A 25,561-nucleotide genomic window follows, 5' to 3' on the forward strand; every position below is an offset into this window, starting at 1 on the left:
TTCTCACTTTTACCTTTCCGATTCTCTCTCCCATCCCGCCAGGGGGGAGAGTGAGCAAGCAGCTGGGTGGGACAAAGCTGCCAGCTGGAGCTAACCCACACTAGTCAGTATAACACTTCTGCTGCTCACAACTTTCTCTGATTTCTTTCTTTTTAATTACAAATTATGACATCACATCTCTTCAGATACTAAGAAGATCTCTTTAAGGATTTTTTCTTTCAATTCAAATAACAAGTTAAAAAAAATGGTCCCTGAAACTTTGTTTATCCCTATTTTAATACAAATGAAATACATTTCTCTAAGCCAATTCTGTTGATCGCTTTTACACTGAAGAAACAAATGTTTGACAGAAACTCTGATAAAAGCTTGATCATTCCTAGTTGAAAGGAAGTTCAGTTGTTCATTCCTTCATCTTGCAGTAGTAACATTTTTTTCGACATACGATCTGGAAGAACCTGTTTTTTATGCTTTCCACTATAGTGCTAAAATGTACAGTTCTGAGAACATAGAGAAGACTTTGGTATTCACATTTTTACCCAATGCAAGTAAGCTAAAAATGCTGAGAAGTCTTCTCATACTTGTAAGCCTGCAGAGCCATGAAATAAACTCTGTTCATGCCCAAGAATTTCTAGTGGTCCACACTGGATGTTACCTTTTTCTAGTTCAGTGAAAAAATCCATGGACAGACAGACTGTCTCCAAGGAACGAGAACAAACGGAAACTGGAGATATTTGCTACTGTGAAACACATAATTGAACACCACAGGAAAGTTGATCACTGTAGAAATTGTTAAAGTAAAACTGTATTCTACACACCTTTCATCTGCTAAATCACATTGTACTGAGAAGCACCCACTGGCTGAGCCTCACACAGATCCCTGAGGCACTTCACAAAGGAGCAAGTTGCAGTGAGAAGCAGTGGAATTCGAGTTCTAGATCAGATGACAAGGCCCTAAACCACAGGTCCTCCTTTCAAGTTATATTTGGAACATCATGCAGTCACTGATCAACCTGAAAGCTTTCAGAGCTGTGATAAGCTATGAAACATATGGCAAAGAATCACAACATAAGGTACTCATGTTACTTTATTTAATACCTTTGATTAATACCTTTGGCTGACTAGGGCACAGCAAACATGAAATAATAGAGTTCTCTATTCTTAGAGAGGCCAGGAGAGGGGGAAGCAGAACTGCCATCCTGGACTTCAAAAGGGCTGACTTTGTCTTGTTTAGGCACCTGCTTGACAGGATCCCTTGGGAGACGGTCCTGAAGGGTATAGGGGTCCAGGAAGGCTGGGTGCTCTTTAAGAAGGAAGTCTTAATGGCTCAGGAGCAGGCTGTCCCCAGGTGCTGTAAGAGAAGCTAGCGCCAGAGAAGACCACCCTGGCTGAACAGGGAGCTTTGGCTACAACTCAGGGAGAAAAGGAGAGTTTACGGCCTTTGGAAGAAGGGCCTAGACACTCACAATGATTACAAAGATGCTGTGAGGCTATGCAGGGTGGAAATCGGGAAGTCTAAAGCCCAGTTAGAAATTAAACTGGCTTCAGCAATCAAGGACAACAAGAAATGTTTCTTTAAGTATGTCAAAAGCAAAAGAAAGACCAGGGAGAGCCTCCATCCCTTGCTAGACACAGGAGGAAACATGGCAACAAGTGATGAGGAAAAGGCTGAGGTGCTTAATGGCTTAATTCCTTCTTTGCCTCAGTCTTTAATAGCAAGACTAGTTGTATTGAGGGAATCCAGCCTCCTCAGCCAGAAGACAGAGACTCGGAGAATGACCCCCCCACAGTCCAGGAGGAGATAATCAGTGACCTACTGCATCACATAGACATACACAAGTCTATGGGACCGGATGGGATACACCCGAGGGTGCTGAAGGAGCTGGCTGGGGTGCTCGCCAAGCCACTTTCCAGCATTTACCAGCAGTCCTGGCTGACCGGGGAGGTCCCAACAGATTGGAAATTGGCCAATGTGATGCCCATATATAAGAAGGGTTGGAAGGATGATCTGGGAAATTGCAGGCCTGTCAGCTTGACTTCGGTGCCCGGGAAGCTGATGGAGCAGCTCACCCCGAGTACCATCATACAACACATGCGGGACAACCAGATGATCAGGCCCAGTCAGCCTGGGTTTATGAAAGGCAGGTCCTGCTTGACAAACCTGATCTCCTTCTACAACAGGGCAACCTGCTCATTAGATGAGGGAAAGGCTGTGGATGTTGTTTACCTTGACCTCAGTAAGGCCTTTGACACCGTTTCCCACAGCATTCTCCTGGCAAAACTGGCTGCTTGTGGCTTAGATGGGCACACGCTTTGCTGGGTAAAAAACTGTCTGGATGGCCGCGCCCAAAGAGTTGTGGTGAATGGAGTTAAATCCAGTTGGTGGCCGGTCATGAGTGGTGTCCCCCAGGGCTCGGTTTTGGGGCCACTTCAGTCTAACATCTTTACTGATGATCTAGACGAGGGGATCGAGTGCACCCTCAGTAAGTTTGCAGATGACACTAAGTTGGGTGGGAGTGTTGATCGGCTCGAGGGTAGGGAGGCTCTGCAGAGAGATCTGGACAGGCTGGAGCGATGGGCTAAGGCCAACTGTAGGAGTTTCAATAAGGCCAATTGCCGGGTGCTGCACTTGGGCCACAACAACCCCCAGCAGCGCTACAGGCTTGGGGAGGAGTGGCTGGAGAGCTGCCAGTCAGAGAGGGACCTGGGGGTGTTGAATGACAGCCGGCTGAACATGAGCCAGCAGTGTGCCCAGGTGGCCAAGAAGGCCAATGGTATCCTGTACCCTGGCTTGTATCAGAAATAGCGTGGCCAGCAGGGACAGGGAAGGGATCTTACCCCTGTACTCGGCACTGGTGAGGTCGCACCTCGATTACTGTGTTCAGTTTTGGGCCCCTCACTACAAAAAGGACATTGAATTACTCAACCGTGTCCAGAGAAGGGCAAGAAAGCTGGTGAAGGGTCTGGAGCACATGTCGTACGAGGAGCGGCTGAGGGAACTGGGGTTGTTTAGTCTGGAGAAGAGGAGGCTGAGGGGAGACCTCATCGCCCTCTACAACTACCTGAATGGAAGTTGCAGAGAACTGGGGTGAGTCTCTTTAACAAAGTAACAAGCGATAGGACAAGAGGGAATGGCCTCAAGTTGCGCCAGGGAAGGTTTAGACTAGATATTAGGAAGCATTTCTTTACAGAACGGGTTGTTAGGCGTTGGAATGGGCTGCCCAGGGCAGTGGTGGAGTCCCCATCCCTGGAGGTGTTTAAGAGTCGGGTTGACATAGCGCTGAGGGATATGGTGTAGTTGGGAACTATCAATGTTAGGTTAATGGTTGGACTAGATGATCTTCAAGGTCTTTTCCAACCTAGATGACTCTGTGATTCTGTGATTCTGTGATCTGTTCCCAGCCTATGGTTGAAATCATGCCCTTGAATTTCCATTGGAACTGAATGGAAAGAACTAATTTCACAAGATCTTTGTTACGATCATCCACATTGCTAATGCAGCTCCCAGGGAATATTAGGAAGTCCCTAATCTATCACCCCTGCCTGCATTGGTGGGGTTGTGACAATCCCTGCACACCAAGGAAAGTATCTTTGATTTTACCCAATTCTCTAAGTCACTCTTCTCCTGAATGGATCTTTGGTTTAAGTTTTGATAATAATGGTTCTCAATGTTCCTGTTCTTTAATTATTTCACTGTGGAAATCTCTACTTGTCACATTCTTATGATAGAAAGAAGAATAATATATTATAAAATAGGTATAATAAACTTAACATGAAGTGTGGTCTGTACAGTAATGATTGACAAACTTATTTATACATGTGGTTTATTACCATGACATTTTATTTTTATTTTCCATAAAACTATCTACTGTTTTTCCATATTACATACCTTTTGCAATCTATTTTTATCTTCTATATTTAATTTGAAATAATAATGTTAAAAGATGTCTATGCAAAGCACTAAGCTTCCTACCACATCATTAATAACAATACCATGTGTGAGAGACTGAAATGTCATATGACTGCCTCAAAGCTTGCTTGTGTCTGTGGAAACCTCCAAGAGAAGCTGCTGCAGCCTGTGGATTGGTCTGGGGGATGTCTCCCAGAGAAGCGGGAGTGTATTGAAGGATGCACCCCCCCACTTCTTTTCAGTTGCATTGTCTGGACTCTTTACACAAGCCTCAAAGGGGCAGACGTGTACTGAGCTGGCCCCATCCTGTAGCCATTTGTGGCTCTGTTGTGTAGGCCAGACACCATGCCTGCATTGCTAATGAACTGACAAGAGGCAACCGTTCCTGCCCGGAAGCCAGATGCAATAAAACCTGTGGGACCAGAGGAAAAAAAAAAAAAAAACTAAAGTTGAGTAGATATGCTAATCAGCGGATATGATGAACTTAAAAAAGCAGCAGAAAATTTTCTCAGTGTGCATCTACCACTGAAGCTTGATTCGTGTGCACCCACCACCGAAGAACTGAAGACTGAGGACCAACGGGATGCCGCTGGATCCATGGTGGTGACTATTCTTGCAGCCCTATCCCACATCCTTGCTTTATTTCTGTCTTTTCCTTCCATTCTGTCCTATCTGTCCTAGGACAAGAGGCAATGGCCTCAAGTTGAGCCAGCGAAGGTTTAGACTAGATGTCAGGAAGTATTTCTTTACAGAACGGGTTATTAGGCAGTGGAATGGATTGCCAGGGAGGTGGTGGAGTCCCCATCCCTGGAGGTGTTTAAGAGTAGGGTCGACATAGCGCTGAGAGATATGGTGTCGTTGGGAACTGGCAGTGTTAGGTTAATGGTTGGACTAGATGATCTTCAAAGGTCTTTTCCAACGTAGTTGATTCTGTGATTCTGTGATTCTGTGATTGCCACCCCTCTTCACTTTTTTAATAATAAAAACCTGTTTGGGGTATACGGCATTTGACCTCATTTGTGTCTTAATCTCGCTCTTGGGATATCGAAACCTCCCCCGACATTGGATTGGGACACCACGGAAGTTCAGCAACATACAAGTGTGGTGGTTTAGTCCCTGCTGGGGTCTGAGACCACACAGCTGCTGCCCCTCCCCCACAAAGGGAGTGAAATACAAAGCCCCGGGGCTGAGATAAGGAGAGGTTTAATACAACAGTGCAACAGCAACACAACAAACAACAACGATAACAGTAATAACAATGAACAGAGCAAGATATCTACCGATACAGCAGTGAGAGCAGAGAGATCGCATAACACATGCGCTCACCGACTCTCCTGCGCTCCCGTGCTTGGGCGCCAGGAGGTGACATCAGCATGTTATTGAATAACCTGGCTAGAGCTTCCCCCCCACTGCTGGGGAAACTTAACCCTATCCTAGCTGAACCAGGACAACAAGTAATCTAATCTCATAAATAAATTTTCTCAGTTGTTGGGTTTTCTTGTATTGTAAGGGCTGGTATAGAAACTTCTGTTATATCTGCTACACTGATGTACGTTAAGCAACAAACCTGCTTTCATCTAAGTATAGGAGTGCACCAGTAGTGATAACACCAAAATAAACTGTAGTTGAGGATGAAGGTGACTGCATTCTTTCTGCCTCTTCGATTGGTATAAATATGTAAGCAACATTTTTCAAGCCAATATGTTAAAAACAGCCAACTCCCCCACCCCCCTCAGCTAAAATAAGACCAACTGTGCTGGATCACACTAACCATCCGCTACTTCAGTATTCCGGCTCAGATAGTGGCCAATAACAAGTATCTAGGGAGAAGTATATGAATGGAACAAGCATTCCATGATAATTTCCTTCATACTCTTTTAGCTTCCAACAATTACTCAGTGGCTTCCTAAGTCATGGGTAGTTTCTGTGTATTGAGCAGTCATCAGGGTTTTTTGTCATGATTTTGTTGGGAATTTTAGATGCCCTTTCAGCACACATAAAGTCCCATGGACAAAGTCTGGGTTTTTTATACCGATTAAGCCTTGATTAGATATTGAAAAAAACAGTGAGAAGAGCATTTTTGTCAACTTTAAAACATTCTGAGTATGGACTGCAAGTTGCCTCTGGTCACCATGCAGCAGTCTATTATTGTGGAATTAATGACCATGGTCTGCTCTTGAAGGTAGTCTGCACTGGGAGGTTTGCTAAAAGTAAGTGTTCTTATGTGAATTACAATTTGCTAACAATTGTGTGCTAACTCTCTCTGTGAATACTGCTAGTAAGGCATTAGCACACCTGAAACCTGTATTAATAAAGCAAGAGAAAGCATCTTCAAAGACTGATTGAGGGCCAGTTGATTAATCAGCACGCAAAGGCAGGGGCTCTGAACTACTTTCTACCTCTCTCCAAGACATGGAACCAGCTAAGCCTCTTGATTTCGGAGCTACGTGAGTTCTGTGACTAAACTAGGTAGCGTAAGTATCTCACTAGTGTTCTTAAGACAAAGTTGTTTTCTTCTCTTTCAGAGTTTAAAAATGAAGTACACTCTCCCACGTTTACTGTATACTAACAGCACCCTCAAAAACAGCCAGTATGACGTATACTCACACACTACCTGGAACTAACAACCCCATACAAACAAGTTCCTAGTACATCCTTATCTACGCAATTAAAAGCTGCCTTTTCATTTACCAAAAATGAAACTGAATTATTCTCCCATTTATAAAAGGGTTGAAGAAAACCATTGAGACAGTGAACTGCTGCTAACACCATGGATTTTCTGCTGGCCAAGTTACAGTACTGTCACTCCAGAGATGTCAGTCAAGCACCATTCATAGACAACCCAGTTATTTAAGAATCCTTTTCATTGTAAAAATGGTCTTCTAAGTGAAAATAATCTGAAAAAGTATTGGTAAGAATGGATCTCTTTAATCAGAAATAGTAAAGGCAAAAAAGCAAATGTGTACATTCACCTACACTAGAAGTTTAGAGTTTTGTTAGACTCCAAGGAGAGGTGACAAATGAAGGGAGACAAATATGGTGTCCAAATACTTTATTAGAGCTAGACCAAGTAATTCAAGAAAGGAACAGAAATGTGAGAGAAATAAGTAACTGAGTCTTTCTTTCAGATGTTTTTCTTTTGTTGTGTACTGAAATAATATCATAGCAGACTGAAAGTCCATTGAGCCTGTCTCCCCTCTTTCCCCTTCCTCATTAACTATATTTATTCTAAACTGTAAAATGGAATGAGTGTAGTTTTATTGTTAGTTGTGGAAATTATCTGTGTTCATTGAGCAGTCATTTTATATTTTATTTCATAGTTTAAAAAATTAAAACCATTCATATATTTTAATTAAATGTGTATTTTTGATCTTATGCCCTAAATTCCTTCAAATTTTATATATTCATGTAATATATGCCTCACTAAGGAGTTATCATAGTCTTTTGCGTCAAGGTCTGTGTGGGAAGAATTTTGTTTTCAGATCGAAGCCATTACCCTTTCAGAATTGTTGTGGAGCTTCATCTCACTGTGTTTGCTATGTATGCAGACCAGCTCCCCACCTTAAACTGAAAGAAACTGATGGCAAGTGTTTCTGGATATTTCCCTACAGCAAATAAGATTCCTAAGTGCAGTTTTTCACATCCACATTTCATAAGACACTAGTCTATGTTATAGTATTTGCTATATGCATGCATTTCCTTAATTTTAAAAACTAAGTCTTGGTTGCAGCAAAAAATAAGTACTACAAAGCCGTAACACCTGGAACTAGCTTCCAGAAATTACTGTGTATAGATATGGTTAGAAAGGAGAAGTAACATATACATATTTTTGCAGTAACTGGTTTTTTTAACCACAATAATTTATTATCGTAATGACATGGAGCTGTTAACTCCTACAATGCATCCTCTTAGTTCACACAAACACAGAATATGTTCATTTTAGTTTAATAAGAAATACAATATTTATCTTTGCAGGAGTGTGAAGTCACCTATTTACTTTCAGAAAATAAATATGAGCAGCATACACGCAATTAAGGCATTCACAACCTCTTTATCAATATATCGACTTGGACAAACTCTCTGGCTGAATAATATAGTTTTGATAGCCATTTAATATTTTGGCCACTGCTGAGATTCCAACAAGGGTGTTAATTAGTGCCAATTGTGAAGCCGGTTTCTGTGCTACAGCCATCTGTCTTACAGATACTGAATCATTTAATTATTTTAAGGTGTAATTATAGCTGTCTCAAATAATTTAAGACCAACCATTCATTATTTTAAAAAACACAATATTGCAGTCAGATACTAAAGATGGGGTTTTTTTTTCCAGATAATACAGTTTAAATGAGACACACTAGTAGCAAAGTAGAGCCATTAAACTAACAACCTTATAGTAGAAGTCAGAGAATAGCAAAACCAAATTTGTCTGAGAGTACCCATAAAAAGCAAATTTGCAGAAAAACAAACTCAGAGTACTTTGTTTATAATTTTTAAATTTCCCGAGAGGATGTTGAAACTGAATTTTGTTATGTGTATTTTATGTGCAATTATTCTTTGTGTTTACACTATTTTTATGTAGTAGTGGAATAGTATGTAATTACAACATATTAACAACATGCCATGATAATATAACTGAACTATACCTGAAATCAAAAAATTAAAACTTTAAATGCATAACTCAGTCCTGGCCTTGGATATGTAGCATAAAATGCATTTATCTTTAATTGTTTTTTGTCTTTCACTTGGTCTTTGCCTCTCATCCCTCCCTTTGCACTAGCCAGGTCTGCTGCAATGGAGTGAAACCTCCCCCTGCAGCCCACCGCAGCAGTGAATTCCCCACACTGGCTTGATCCTTCCAGACAGAGAAGTTGTATGAGGCACATGCTGCACATTCTTTAAATGGGTAACTTTTACACTATAAACACCAATGGCTGAAACTTTTATCCTATGCTAATGAATATCTCAAGGAAACAAGATAATATGCTCCCAAGGTTTTACTGTTTTTCTACATGAAATAGCCAGTGTCAATATGTAACGGACACTTACTAGATTTTACTGCATGAAGCAATGTTTCAGAGATGGGACGAACAACTACTGCAGCTTTCCTCATGCATTAATTTGTGATTAGCAAGCAAAGCAATTAGGAAATTATTACATTACTTGGAAATACTAGAGACTGAAGGAAAATATGGTATAGCTAATTCTATAGAGGAACAAAATAAGATGTGATTTACCAAACTCTCTCTCCTCTTTTATCTGAAGATAGATGGCACCAAAGGGATTCCCCTTAACCTTTTTAAAATCAATTGAAAAGTATCATGTATTACAAAAAGAGCTTTCATATTTTTTAAAGTAATAAAATCCATATGTGTCTGACTTTTAGGAAATCCAAAGTCAATTAGAGATTTGAAAGCAATAAAAATTTCCTTAAAATAAAAACCAGCATTTAAAATTTTAAACAATGAATAATTTCATACAGTCAACATAATAATGAACCTATTCCTATGTAAATCAATTCATAATTATTTATATCGCTTCACTCCTGAGTACAATTTCACAGAAAACATTTTTTCCAAGACATTGCAGAGGGGAAAAAAAAGTCTTATTAATAAGTACCTCTCTTAACCTCTTTTGTTAAATTAGATAAATGAGGGGAAATTAAAATGTGTAATGAAATATGAAATTCCAAAACAAAAACTCTGACAAAGGAAGAAAACAGGTTTGATATTGAATTAAATGGACTCAGACTAAGCACAGACCACTATACTTTCTTTTTCTCTGGGGTCAGAAAACTGCCCATACAGACATGACCCTTCTAATCAACACATTGGTAGAGTTACTTGGATAATTTTGTGACTAGTATTTAAGCATTTTGGTTTTAAACGTTTGTTCTAATCATTGAATAATTCCCTAGCCTGTAATGTTATTCCCTGGACTTCATGTCTGAGTTATCCTATTGAAGGCAATGGGCTATTTTATAAAAATTAATCCCCACATCACCATATGAATTTACATTTTCTTATTTGCATAGTACAAGTCTTTCTGCTTAGTCTGAAGCATATACAGTCTTATAACTGTCTGCAATATTTCATATTTTCTATAGAATGAATATACAATATATATTCAACACATTTTTACTTGACTTCATTGATTAGCATCTGTATACCTTGTCTTGCATAGCTCCTAGTCCCACAGACCAAATAAATACTTGCTGTGCTCTTCCTATTTGATGGAAATAGAGGATGGTATATATCCAATTAAAGGCTGTTGTGCACAATGTAATCTAAACACCCACAAAGGCAACAGATAGAAAGAAGCACTTTCACAATATGATTCTTCTTAAATTGAGGCAAACATCTGAAATAGGTTGGATGAATTGCACCTTTTTCTATTTACTGAATAGAAAGTGATTCTAGGATCATACAGATGGCTGTGCGGCACGTCTATGGTTACCTAAGGTTAATTCTAACTGGGGGGTTGTCAAATCAACAAAAAAGGTGTGTGCAATCCAGGGTACAAAATTAGAACCAGGAACCTGGCTCTCAGGAATTCTGCTCCACGCTACACACAAAGTTGAATCCTTCTGTCTCCAGACACTGTGCTCAGGGCAGCAAGTTGCTGCAACCATCCTTTGGCATTGCCTGGCCTAAGAAACCTCCTAAAACTCACCTCCAACTTTTCTATAAAGATCTGGCTATGTTCCAGGCTGGTGTCCTGGGTTTGAGTGAGTGGCAGGGTTTTTGGCAGTGGGGGAGGGGGCTACAGCAGTGGCTCCTGTGAGAAGCTTCTCAAAGCTCCCCCAGCTCCAAGTCAGCCCCACCTTTGCACCAGGGGAACCTGGGAGGAGTTGGAGTTGTGAGGAGGAGTTTCAAGGAGAACATCTGTGCGAACACCGAAGTCAGAGGAAGCAAGGAGGAGAAGTAGGGGGGTGCGTTGGAGCAGAGACTCCCCTGTATCCCATGGTGAGATGGCAGGGCTGCCCTCCCTGCCACCCATCGAGGTCTACAGTGGAGCAGAGATTTGCCTGTGGTCTGTGGAGGACCCCACACTGGAGCAGGTGACTATGCCCAAAGGAGGCCAGAACCCTGTGGGAAGAAGCAGCCCCTGCTGTTGTAGTTCAGCGCTGGGAGGACTGCAACATGCGGGGGTGATCCATGCCAGAACAGCTAGGGAAAGGCTGCAGCTCATGGGAGGGACTCATGTTGGAGAAAGTTTGTGGGGGACTGTCTCCTGTGAGAGGGAGACCACAGTGGAACAGGGGACGAATGCCAGAAGTTCCCCCCCACCCCCCAGGTGGAAGAAGTGACAGGACTGACTGTACCCCCTGTTCTCTGTCCCCTGAGCTGCTGGGGAGGAGAAGGTAGAGATACTGGGAGCAAAGCTGAGCCCAGGAAGAAAGAAGGGTTGGGGAGAAGGTCTTATTAACATGTGGTAATGCTTTCCAGGTCCTACTCTGTCTGATAAGTGTTGTTGTTGTTACTGTCTGTATTAAATTTAAATTCTTTATTTCTTCCCCTAAAGAGCCTGTCTTTGGCTCATGACAGCAATGGGTGAGTCAAACCTTCCTGACCTCATCTTGATGAGCCTTTTGCTTTATTTCCTCCTTCCCAGTGCTGGGGAGGAGTGAAGGCTGCGTGGTGATCAGTTGTCCTCTGACTTCAAACCACCAAGCTTTTTGCTTTATTTTCTCATTCTCAGCACTGGGTGCGAAAAGGGGGAGTGAGCAGCTGCATGGTGCTCAGGTGCCCTCTGAGCTCAAACCACAACAGATGGAAAATGAAAACTGGAGACTCATTCTCTAAGGTCCCATACTTTTATAACAAAATCTGGGTTATCTATCTCTAAATATTTTGGACTGCAGAACTTTGTCAGTCATCAAATACCTTGCAAAGTACCATGAAACCTTTTATCATCTTTTAAACAGAAAACTTCATGGGGATTATAGAGTTTTCTAGATCATGAAGGATCCTGCATGCATGATGACCCATCTAGTTTGGTTCCATGATTTGCACAGTAATAAAAATGCAGACAATGGCTCAGCTTGCTCTTCTTTGCACAGATATCCATATTTCTCATGAGAAACGCAGTCCTAGCCACCAGGATTTAGAGTACTCTGGTGCTGGGGGCATCTGTCACACTTCTTATTGAAACTCTATAACCATACAGTCAAGAACTCAAAAAAGAAAAAAAAAGCAAACCACCAAACCCAAAACCAAACACCTTCCCCCAAACCAAACTAAACCAATCCAAAAAAGAACAGGAGAAAAAATTATATGGGAGCTTTGTGGTTAGGGCAGTTGAAGACAAGTGGGGAAAATCACATTCTAGTCCACATTACTATGTTTTTGTATCTTATCAAATTGATTTTTAATGGAGGTATGTAACTTCCCATTCCCCAATGAGTACTCAAAGGACTCAATGCACAGTCATTTTCAGTTTCTGTATTTTTTGTTCTAAACCAGTAAACCTTGGACTCCCTTATACACTATTATAAAGCTTCAAAAATGGGATGTGGAGAGGAAGAGGAAATAAGAGGTATCCAAGGTAGTTCTGAACAGGCTGGTTCACACATACGAGAAGCAAAATAGCAATACAGCACCATAAAGCTAATTAACACTGGCCTGCTCGTGGTGATTCAGAACTCAGAGCAAGCTCAAAAAACACTCTGTATTATTACACAGCCCACAGCAAGAAGGAAAAAAAAGTACTCAGATTCTGAGCAGTGGGAGTTTTACATAAGTATCATGGAGTATGATATAACCACTGTAAATCTACTAGAAGAAAGATGTAAATATTCTGTTTCAAAATAATCTTGATAAGATGGTGCTAAACTTGGATTTCAGGAAATGCTGCTTGTAAAGTACTGGCACAAAAGTATTCTACAGATCTGAAGCAGAGTATTAAATTCATTTTTACTCATACCAGAAATAGAGTGGAAGTTAATTATATATTTCCCAACAGCAAAGCTATGAGGTCTGAATTTTTATACAGATTCCTTCCAGTGTCAAGTCTGCTTCTTTTGCACACGAAGGAATAAGTGTTTAGACCTCTATTTCACCAGATCTAGTAATGTCTGGCACATACACTACATCAAGGCTTCATCAGCTAATTTATATTTGGTAATGTTCAATAAAACCAAAACCAAAACCAAGCTTCTTTTCTTTTTCTAGGTAGTTTTATTTGAAATAATTCTGACTCAAAGTGTCACATGGAAGCAAGGTAGAATTTGCTTATTTGGTAATCACTTTTTGCTTAAACTACTTGCTATACACTGTTGTTATTGACGACTGTAAAAAAACCACTTCGGTTTTAAAACAATATTCTAGCAACTTCAGTAAGCTTAAAGAGCAGAGAACACACTTTAATTAGTTTATACATGCTTCACTCATTAAAAAATTGAGATCTCAGTATTGTACTAACCAAGTCTCTTTCAATTTGTTGAGGAATTATACTATTGAAATAATCACATTAGATCATTAAAAAAAACCCTAGAAACTTTATATGATGCATCATCTATTTGAAAAATTCCTTTCATTATCTCTAATTTGCTTAACAAATATATGCCTGTTTTCATTGTGACTTTTACTTCCCTACTCTGGATACATTTGAAAATGAGAGTGAGGAAAACTCAACCTCCAGAATTTTCCAGTTCCCTCTAGGAAACAAGTGGCTGAGGTTACTGTCTCTGCTGTGGGTAAAATGTTAATTGCCATATAATCTGTAGCCTATCAGGGGGAAGCAGAACTGCCATCCTGTACTTCTGAAGGGCTGACTCTGACTTGTTTAAGCACCTGCTTGACAGGATCCTTTGGGAGACGATCCTGAAGGGTATAGGGGTCCAGGAAGGCTGGGTGCTCTTTAAGAAGGAAGTTTTAATGGAACAGGAGCAGGCTGTCCCCAGGTGCTGTAAGAGAAGTCGGCAGCAGAGAAGACCAGGCTAAACAGGGAGCTTTGGCTGCAACTCAGGGAGAAAAGGAGAGTTTATAGCCTTTGGAAGAAGGGGCTAGCCACTCACAGTGATTACAAAGATGCTGTGAGGCTATGCAGGGCGGAAATCAGGAGGTCTAAATTCCAGCTAGAAATTAATCTGGCTTCAGCAATCAAGGACAACGAGAAATGTTTCTTTAAGTATGTCAACACCAAAAGAAAGACCAGGGAAAGCCTCCATCCCTTGCTAGACACAGAAGGAAACATGGTAACAAGTGATGAGGAAAAGGCTGAGGTGCTTAATGCCTTCTTTGCCTCAGTCTTTAATAGCAAGACTAGTTGTATTGAGGGAATCCAGCCTCCTCAGCCAGAAGACAGAGACTGGGAGAACGACCCCCCCGCATTCCAGGAGGAGATAGTCAGTGACCTACTGCATCACATAGACATACACAAGTCTATGGGACCGGATGGGATACACCCGAGGGTGCTGAAGGAGCTGGCTGGGGTGCTCGCCAAGCCACTTTCCATCATTTTCCAGCAGTCCTGGCTGACCGGGGAGGTCCCAACAGATTGGAAATTGGCCAAAGTGACTCCCATATATAAGAAGAGTTGGAAGGATGATCCGGGAAATTGCAGGCCTGTCAGCTTGACTTCGGTGCCTGGGAAGCTGATGGAGCAGCTCACCCCAGATGATCAGGCCCAGTCAGCATGAGTTTATGAAAGGCAGGTCCTGCTTGACAAACCTGATCTCCTTCTACAACAGGGCAACCTGCTCACTGGATGAGGGAAAGGCTGTGGATGTTGTTTACCTTGACTTTAGCAAGGCCTTTGACACCGTTTCCCACAGCATTCTCCTGGCAAAACTGGCTGCTTGTGGCTTAGATGGGCACACACTTTGCTGGGTAAAAAACCGGCTGGATGGCCGCGCCCAAAGAGTTGTGGTGAATGGAGTTAAATCCAGTTGGTGGCCGGTCATGAGTGGTGTCCCCCAGGGCTCGGTTTTGGGGCCACTCCTGTTTAACATCTTTATTGATGATCTAGATGAGGGGATCGAGTGCACCCTCAGTAAGTTTGCAGATGACACCAAGTTGGGTGGGAGTGTTGATCGGCTCGAGGGTAGGGAGGCTCTGCAGAGAGACCTGGACAGGCTGGAGCGATGGGTTAAGGCCAGCTGTAGGAGTTTCAATAAGGCCAATTGCCGGGTGCTGCACTTGGGCCACAACAACCCCCAGCAGCGCTACAGGCTTGGGGAGGAGTGGCTGGAGAGCTGCCAGTCAGAGAGGGACCTGGGGGTGTTGATGGCATTTTTGTAGTACAGTGAAGTATAAGCTTTAATATCTAACATAAGGCAGCGATAATCACAATGATGTCACCCTTTCACAAAGAGAAATGGTTTGTCACAGCTGTCTGAGTGTACACAACTCTGAGTTGCATCTTTGATACATCTGGATTATTGTCACTGGCCAAATATTCATATTGGATGTCTCTTCTGGATAGCTGTTAGATGCTATTTGCTCAGGATAAATTATAGTTAAAAAATTAAAACAGTGAGGACTTGCTAACTGTCAATCCCAATGCTGATATATTAAAGGCTTGAACACTATTAATAACTGTCCTGATAATACAAGCAGCTTCTACGTCCATAGGAAACTAACACTGTCTTAATCATACTGAATAAGGATTTCACTTCAATATTTTTACAGAAGCTGTTACACATCATTGTTAACTGTTAATAGTAACAGTATGATGGACATGATGCCTGGAAATGAATGCCATCATATCCAAAGATATATCATTTGTGGATATATACTCTTAGGATTCTCCTTCTTAGATCTATCCCAATGTCTTGATTTTATCAAATATCAGCATTTTGTTTTGATGAAATCTTTATGTTAGTGTATTCTTCAGGGAAGTCATTTTCAATGTCTCCACTTTCTAAGGAGTGAAAGAGGTGATCTGATGATTCAAATCAAGAACATTTGTTAAGGTTCGTACAGCAGAAAACAAATGTCAGCAGGGAAACACCAGTATGTGTTTAATTTTATTATTTAGTACCAAAATCTATTAGACACAAATTCGGCTGCTGCCTTTATAAGTATATTCCTCTACAATTTCAATGGGAGGGGAACCAATTACACTGAAAATCATTTTCAGTGCCTTTTTCTAATCAGTTATAACAAGACAGAGTACATATTAAACCTGAATGTAGAAAAATATTAGTATTCCCTATGCAATTTATCATTCATATTTGAACAGATACACATGCTGGACTACTTTGCCTCAGGCTATTCTATTTTCTTCATTGCTCTGTATACACCCTAGACTATTCAACATAAATAAAGGAGCACCTTCAAACTAAAAATAAGTTACTTGCGTATTACTTTATTACTCATGAGTAATAAAATAATTGGAAATGGAAAATACACATTTAAAAAGTCTCAGTTTCATCTAGTGTATTTTTGGAAAGTTTTTTTGGATATTCATTTAATTTGTCAGTCTGAAAACGTGGGTAATTGATAGTTAACGTGTGAATTCATGTAACAGAATTTATGTTTATATATTCTGCATTTTGGCAATGCCTCTATACATGGCTAAAACAAACACTTCACTGTCTGTATTATGAGATGTAGTCTCCAGATCTGAGAGAATACTGAATTAATTTTACTTACTGTAGTTAGCAATTGAACAATGCCTGTGATAAAGACAAGTACCTTTACTGGAGAATAGCTTGAAAAAGTATAATGGAGGAAGAAGGAATAGAGAAAAGAATGTTTTTGAACCCTAAAAGAAAATAAAAGTCTGGTAATAAAACCTGTGGAAGTATTCACATGAAGACTGTGGGATAACTCACAGAGCAGGAGACAAGACTGTAGAGAAGCAAAGCTGTCATTTTCAAAGCAGGGGACCAGGCAAAGTCTAGGACAGCAGAACTCATCAGAGAAAATGAATGTTTTCTCCAGAGAAAATGAGTGTCTGAAGTTATCCTTAAAATCTTTTAAAGTGTGAGAGGGAGTAGTTTGTTTCAAAAGAGTAAAAAAAAAAAAAATTAATTACAATGGGAAGATGTGACTGTAAAATCACAGAAGTTGAGATATAAATTTAGGAATAGGTGTATTGTACAAACTTTATTTAACTAACTCTAAATATTGTGTTTTCATTTAAAGGTGATGTCTTTTTGGTATACATAAACGGAAGATGTCATGTTAATTAAGAACGCTATTGGGAAAATGCAACCAAAACTGGGAGTTACAGATTTATGAGTATGATTATGTTTATTTGTGATTGCTGAAGGACTCTCAGACTGAAGCTGTGACAAGCCATCTGTTTTAATTGTCTTTGGAAATTTTGGTTCTTTATGTTATCAAATATACATGAATCTAAATTGTAATAGCAGTTCTAAAACTGAGAAGTATAATTTAATTTTAAAAGTTATTTTCCTCAATGGGGAGACATTTTCTGCGTTAATCTAGACCAGCAATGCATTTGAAGAGATTTGCAATGAATCATAACTCTTAAATAGGTATCATGGTGGTAGCATGCATTAGCAGTAGTGTACATTCAGCATTCACAATTCTTCATAAATGTAATGTCATTCATTGGGTATCTGCCTTTTAAAAGCTAGATTGATGCTCACAGCATCAATTATGTATAATTTTTACAGACGTTGTAGTCCAAGCATCATCTTATGTATTATTGAAGAGAGTACTTTTTACTCACATGTGCATTTACATAAAAAAGCTGAAATCCATGTAAATAAAAATATGAAAAATGCTTATGCTGATGATACATTCAACAAATAAAAGCATACACACATGCTTAAAAGTGATCTCTAAAAAATGAGAAACAGCATAAAATAACATCTAATTAAAGCTGTTACGCAAAATCAGGACATTTATAGGTGTGTCAATTAAAGTCAGCAAAGTATTACTCTTATTTAAGTACCCTTCAAAGAGCCATTCCATTTCAAACTGAGATTACAAAAAAGTTGTCTCAGCAGTTGATGGGTCATTTGGTAACTAATAAGGGTTACTTCTCAAGCCGCACAGTTTTTTTCAGTCTATCATTTTTTCAGACTGCAGTTGCAGATCAAATTCAAGAAACTTGCTGGTTTTGTTAAGAACCTGAAAAACATTTTTCTAGGATGAGGTAGCGACTATATAGTCTGAAACAACCTGAAGGAAATGTGTTTGTTAATATAACATGCAGAGAGAAAATTACCCGTTATTTTCCAGCTGAACAAAATGATGAAATGTAAACCATGTATATGCTGGACTTTTTTGTTTGTTTGTTTACTAATAAAAATTACATTGAATCTTATTATCTTAGTATTTTATTTATTGCTCTACTGCAAATAGTAAAACATGGTCCTCTATTTTCATTTTGGATGAAGTACTGACACAAAGTTTTTACCATCAATGCATCCATCACTGTTCAACACTAAGCAAATTAGATTTGGGGTTTAAAGACCTTAATCTGCTAGCTAAACCATGACAATAACATTGCTGAATTTTTTAATCTGTTAATATGGATGAGTGGAGGGGAACAGCTAAGGCTTTGAAAATACAATGAAATAACACAAATTCTCTTTTAATGATACAACTTAGCTATTTATTTCCTGTAAAGAGGGTTGTTTCTTTTTAATAAGTTCCCTTCCTGTATGTCCTTTAGACTAGATTGCAATTGTACTAGGGTGGTGGACGAAACTGAATAAACACTGAAACAGGCCGAATTACTGGTAAAACTGCATCTACCATCTGATTGGTGTTTTTTAAAACAAAAGGCACACCAAAATGGAAAAGTACAAATGTCAAAGACTGAAAACTCTTGTGGTTTTAACTACTACACCACTTGTCATGGATAAAGGAGAAATGACCCACAAATTTATGAACCACTTATTCACCATGTTTTGCAAAAGAAAAAGCTAGTAGATGGTTTAAAGAAAGAATGTGTGCCTGCTTGGTGAGCACTTAGGGTGGCAGGAGGCCCCAAGGGGAGGGAAAGGCATGCAGAAGAGCCAGGGATGCTGTGAAGTCAAGCTTCAACCAGTGCCCAGGGCACCCAGGGGACTTTGGTCTGGATGAATGGCTAGATCACCTGGGTGGATCCACTGAATAGATGAACTGGTTGTGTAAATGCTTCTCCTGAGTTAATCAAGAGAGTGTGAATGTCTGGCTGAGCTAGGCAGATGGCCATGGGGGACATAAAACACCCAGCTCTAACGTAGGACTTCAGCCCACAGAGGTGGTTAAACCCAGCCACAATACCCTTTGACTGCACCCAGAAATACTAAAGGCAAACACCCTCCAGACAGTGTGCCCAGGAAGTGCAGTTGCGTTTGGTGGAAATGCTTAGCCAAAGGACTAATGAGGCAGCCACTGCATGGGCTATCCACCACCATGCTGGCAGAGGTGGTGGCCAACACCAGACTCAGGCAGCAGGCATCCCATCAGCAGTAGTGGAGATGAGACACAGTGTGAAAAGCCACTGAAACCTGCAGGGAAGCAGCTTGGCCCCCATGTTATTTAACAAGCTGTGATGACAGAATGGCCTGTGAGAAAAGCTCTGCCAAACCAAATTATAGACTGACACCATTTTCCTCAAACAATGGTACAGTATATGTCAAAAGGACCACACTTTGATAACGTGTTTAGGAAACTTGGCAAGTAGATTATCATCCAGTGGTTCCTCAAAGTGAGGACCAGAAGACCGGAAACACATTGTTACAGAAGTAAAAATAGTTGGGGTAGAGAGAGTGTGTACCCCAAACAAGCTCCGTTGCTGGTTTAAATCAATGGTTTGCTACTTCTCTGGATAAATCCAGTTTTGTAATGGATCATACTAATGACAAAGAAATGCAAATGGTGTGCTTCAATGTACAAAGGACTTTTTAACCTCAAAGTAATAGGACAGTAGAACGGTGGAATGGACTACTAAAACAGTAGCTACAAAAGAGGGAATCTGTTAATATTTCCAGGAGGGCATCCCACTTGTGGGAAGTTGCAAATTCACTAAATAAGCAACAAACCTCATGGTAAATCCCATTCATAATGGGTTCATGTCAGTAGCTACACAGATTCCTATTAAAATAGAGGTAAAACACTACTGAAACACTGGAGATGAGGTTGTGGTTAAATATTCAACTGGGGATCGATCTGGGTGACTGTTTCACAAAGGGAAAAGAGTATGGGATGCTGTAGACACTGAAGGGAGTAATTTAACAAAAACTGAGGCTTGGATTATGTCCAACACCTGGTCTTCTTCTCTTGAAGGAAAATGTGACGTCATGTGATCACCATGTGAACACTAGAAGTTGGAATATATACATGAAACCAGTCTCTAGCATGTTCTGTACTTACATTAGGTTTTAAGTATGTTGTTATATCACTCTGTTAAATCAAAATCCCATGTAATGTCAAGTAACTTCAAATAAGTAACTTTGGAATTAAACAATAAAGCCTCTATGTGTGGATTATCTAAAAGACTCTGGGCAGAAAGTATTGGACTGATATAAGGTAGGAAAGACAAAGGTTACCTGCTGTTGATATAGAGTTATACTCTCAGTTTCTAGATAAAGAAGAAAACTGAAGAGGGTGATGAAGTATACCTTTGTGACCTGTTGTAGATAACCTTTCAAGATGATGATAATGAAGTGCAACCAATGCCATGGTAGATTCCAAGATGTTAGAAGAGAGTGTAGTTAGAAGTCAAGATGATAAATCCTTCTTCAAGTCTGTTTTACCTGGTATCAATGCCAAATTATGATGTCTCGCTGGGTCTTTAATTACCTTCTAAAATGGAGTGATGGTGGAATTGTCTTCCTCTCATTACCCATACACCACAGGAGACTAGGACTCATCTTGCTTACCAGACAAGAGCTCTGTGTGGGTTTTACATTTGAACAGATTTTTTCAGTCTTTCCTTTCTAATTAGCCTTTCTAGCTCTCCAAGAAATTTCTGTATAATATGCCAAATTTAGCTCTTATTATTTTGAACAACTTGCTCAAAAGACAGCATGAGGGAAAAATAATAAATATGATCTTGACCATATAATATGTGTGAGATAATACTGTCTTGGAAACATAATGTAGATACATTTTAAGCGTACTCATAGACTGACTGTCTTTATGGTGTTTTATGTATGACTGAGTAGAATCGATTATATTTATAAATAAAACATGGAAGGGAACTTCATTTTAATTTATCTATTATTATAAATACATTTAATTAGTGGCAACTGCCTTTCTGTTTCAGCATGAAACCTTAGAGGATGTTTCATTCATCTTACTGATTAGCGCTGCTAATGAAGAAACTGCCCTGTGTATGAAGTTGCCCATTTGTAAGAAAAAGAGAGGATCTTTGTGAACCACTTTACAGAAACGTCCCTAAAAACATCCCCTGCTGTGTGTTTGTTTTTCTTTAAGGAATATAAATACAGATTTTAGTAGGAGAATGGGTGTATCCGGTCAGTGTCATAAACCTGCACTGAAGATGGAAATTAATGGTGTGGGGAGCAGGTCTCCATACTGACAGAAGTCCTGCTGGAAATCTGAAATTTAGAGTTCTCTTAAAAGATTCAATGCAAGGGTTTTATCATCCCTCTCACACAACCTTCTGGGATTCCTACCCTCTTCACATGATCTTCTGCATAAAAGATTTACGGAACTGCGGGAAAATGGAAGAGTGCAGAAGGCTACAGTAGTTACCAAGTTACTTTAGCAGTGCTAGTGAGAAGCAAGTGTTTACCTTGTTTAAACATTGTCTTGTAAGGATTCACCTTTTATAAAGATGGCAAGGTCGAGAAATATCAACTACGTGAAAGACTAGAAAAACCTCAGAATCTCCTGTTGATATTTCTTTCTTAGTATACTTAAATAACACCTAAAATGATTCAAGAAGTGCAAAGAGTTTGAACCACAATATATTTTTTCAAACTATTTTCCAAATTCTTTTAAGCAAACTCATTCAAAAATCAAGTTCAGTTTTGTATAATTCACTCATTGTTTTAATGGCAAAATTTGAATGGATTTCTAAAAACCATGCAAAATCAGGGAACAAAACCAATACCATAGTGGCAAGTCCACAGTCACATGTGAGACAAAGACCATAACAGAGTCCTCAAAAAGTACTATACTGTTTTGAAAAGTAATATACCAATCCTGTCATCCATATCCAAATCAAATCACATCAAAACAAATCACATTAAATTTGTACCCTTAAATGGGATTAGGATGGTTGATTTTTCACTTGAAAATGGGGTTATAGCTCTTGTGGAATGATCTTTAGAATGTCAAAATATTTAGGTATGTTTAAGAAGATGTACCCTGAAAGCTTCTAACAATAGTGAAATCGAGAAACCACATGGTAGCAAAACAAATAACAGAGGTCACAGTGTATGGTCTATTCATTATTACTCTGCGTATGTCCAGAGATGGGGAGCTAAGAATTTCCTAGAGAAGTTACACTGCTCTTTAAATAAAGTATATGTTCAAACATGTAATTATCTTTTTTTATTCTTAGGAGCCTAAATCTTATTTCCACACCAAACTTGCCTTGCCGTAATGAAAGGCAAATCTCAAACTATTCAGTGATATCGAAGTTCTTCATGAATAGTCAAAACTCAGCCATTTGTAGCTTTTATCTCCTTAGGGAGCAGTACATGGTAAACTAGAATTAACTGCTCCTGCACTGGCAGTATAGCTATCTGATATTCACACATACTGAAAATAAAAACTGCTGTCAAATCAGTTTCAGCATAGATTTGCTATAAGGTTGAGCCTATTATATAGTCAGTACACTCATTGGAAAAGTTGACTGCTTTGTCGCAGAGAAGTGTGTAGTGTTCAGTGTTTTATGACTTTTTTCCCACTCAAGCAAATTAAGTACTTATTTAAAGTAACAGACCTATAAAAATAACAGAGAAACAGCAAAGTATATTTAAAATATTACAATAAGCTTAATTACAAATAAAACATACTCAACTAAAAAGTAAATTATATTCTGTTTATTTATACTGATGTAGTATATTTTTGTATTTTTATATATTGTCATTAACCATGAGATGGAACTTGATTTTTAACAAGTAATTACGTCTCATTTCTCAAAGACAAATATCTTCACATACATAACTATATTACAGCATTTATATTTATGCCTCTAAAAGTATAAAAAAGTCAAATCTTTAAAATTACTTGCATTCTTTTTCCTCTTTAATACAGTTATTATCATAGACTGCAATTTTAAATATAAATATCTGCATGTGTGCATGTGTGTGTGCACATGTGTCTTGGAGGTAATTAAGCAATATTATTGACATTCTAGAGATCATAAAATGAAACACAGAGATTCTTAAACCAAGAAGCTCAAAAAGTATTCAGATACCTAACTCAGAAATAAGAGTTTAGAATTTCCATTTCTTTGACAAGCTATATCAAAGTTCCATACACTTTACAACTAGTAGAAATCATCACTCGAACTACCATATTTTCAGAAGTAAACACTATAATTGATTTTGCAATTTTTCAAGACTCAGATTTGCCTTTTACCAAAATTGGAGCAGTGTTCTGACCTTGGAAATTAATTAACGTAGCTTTAAAGATACTAACAACTTTACCAGTCCTGTAATTCCACTGAACTCACGACCTTAAACTTTTCTCTCCTTTTTTATATTTTATAGTTTCTCTTCCTCATCCAGATTTCCCTGTAATCTAGGACTACTAGACTGAAACGATCATTAAACATTAACGATATAAAAAATCTTTCATAGATCTAATTCAGCAGGATGTGGGAGTGGATTTGTAAGAAAAAATCATATTCTAGCTAAGCATCTGAGAAGGTGTAGCTGTACAAGCTTTCTCCAGAGCATACCATACACGTCTAAGGGTGCCTCTCTCCTGAGTGCCTGGAACCTTTTATGTAATCCTCTGCCTTCTAGTCCCAGTGACATTTCACAAGTTCAGTGTCCTGAAAGTTAACCCAGAGGGACTTCTCACAGTACATCTAATGTGTACAGACAAGCTTGAATTCATCACAGGGCACAGCAGCAACATGTCTGGAAGGAAAAGGAAAGACGGCACAATGCAGTCAAATAAGAGTAGGAATCACTCTGGGGATGTAATCATAGCCGTGCCTACATACATAAATCTATATATAGAGATGCATATATGTATCTCATTAAGAATTTTAGCTATACATTCTTTTTAGTGTTTTCTACTGATTGGTATAACTGTCCCTAATTCAAGTGGTACATACTCTGAATTTCATTTCTATACTACAATGAATCTTGTTCATTATGTATAGAATTAAGGTCAAAATATATGTTCATAAATTTCACACTTCAGAGTTGTATACCTAATGTTTAATATCACAGTATCTAAGTTTCTTACTAAAACAGATAAAAAGACTAATGAAGTCAGAAAGCTCTTCCCCTTGCTTACAGAAAGTTCTGATTTACACTTGGACTGAGCTTTCAGATCCTCACAGCCAATACTCACGCACCACTATTTGCAGTCAGTTACACTGGACTACAAGTTCTCTCCCAGATATCCTTCATTTTCCATTTCACATCTGTTTTCTTCCAATTATTCTACTTCCTTTCCAGTAAAAGCAGAATTTTTTCTCCCATCTATGCCCTGCTGTTCTTTATTAGACTGAGAAACAATTCAGATTTCTGAAAGGGAAACGTTCTGCTCACTATGATAACAAATATTCAGGCTTTCTCTAAACATAATTACTAGGAAGTAATATTCTACTGTAGGCAGTCTACCATAATATTAAGTCATAAGTTAATTTTGAAATATGTTCTACACTATAAAATAAATGACCTTTACAGAAAATATTAAAATACCATCAAAAATGCTTCCAAGCTAACTTTCTCCATCCAGTTCAGTATCCTCGACTTTCCTAATAATCACCTTTTTATTTTCGTTGCCTTAAAATAAACACACAATCTATCTGACTGGTGGTAACTATGTTTGAAATACACTTGAAAATGATGGGCCATTTTGACAATGAACTGGTTTTTTAAGAGCTTTGTATGCAAGCAATTTTCAGATGTTCATAACATGCACTGAGGAAATCCAAAAAGACATTAGCAACACATGAGAGATGAAGTAAATAGTAAATTAATTATGTGAGGATAAAAATTTTGTGTGATTTAAATCGTGGCCTGGAGCATACCCTACCATAGTGTTGCTTTCCCAGTTATTTTATCAGAGATTAGTTTAACTCGTCATAACCCAAATTCATATAACCCAAGAGAGGTTTCTGTCTCACATACACCATATTAACTAATATCCTCATATATTGGTTCAAGCACAGACATATGACAGGAAACTTTGTCTGCCTACAAATATCCTGCTAATATTTAAAGCTATGCTCTACTGAATGTTGAGTACAGCATTTTCACTCTCCCTAAAGAAATCATGAAAGTGCTGGGAAGTGAAAGCCTGTATGTTGGAGTGGAGATGATTACTGAGGAAGCCCTTACAACTTGTTCTGGTAACATCAGCCCATCACAACTGGGCCTGCTCCTGAAAGAAGTGTATGGTCTGTCATACTTCTTCTGTGAATTCCTCTTTCTGATGCATCTTTTCTCTTTTCAGCTCCCCAGCACTCATTTACTAGAAAAATTTATTTATTCTCATTGACGAATATCAACATTTTCATCTGAAGGAAGCTGTCAGGTCCCATTCCTATAGTAGAGGAGTTTTTCAGTTTGCAATATTAGTA

General features: G+C 39.1%; 1 protein-coding gene across 1 annotated transcript in view; it reads right to left on the reverse strand.

The window, feature by feature from the left end:
• Positions 1-25,561, reverse strand: part of CSMD1 (CUB and Sushi multiple domains 1) — a 1,283,073-nt gene that overhangs the window by 747,625 nt on the left and 509,887 nt on the right. The gene's annotated exons all lie outside the window — the stretch shown is intronic.

Source organism: Strix uralensis, chromosome 3 (genome assembly GCF_047716275.1).
Source record: "Strix uralensis isolate ZFMK-TIS-50842 chromosome 3, bStrUra1, whole genome shotgun sequence".
Classification (NCBI taxonomy): domain Eukaryota; kingdom Metazoa; phylum Chordata; class Aves; order Strigiformes; family Strigidae; genus Strix; species Strix uralensis.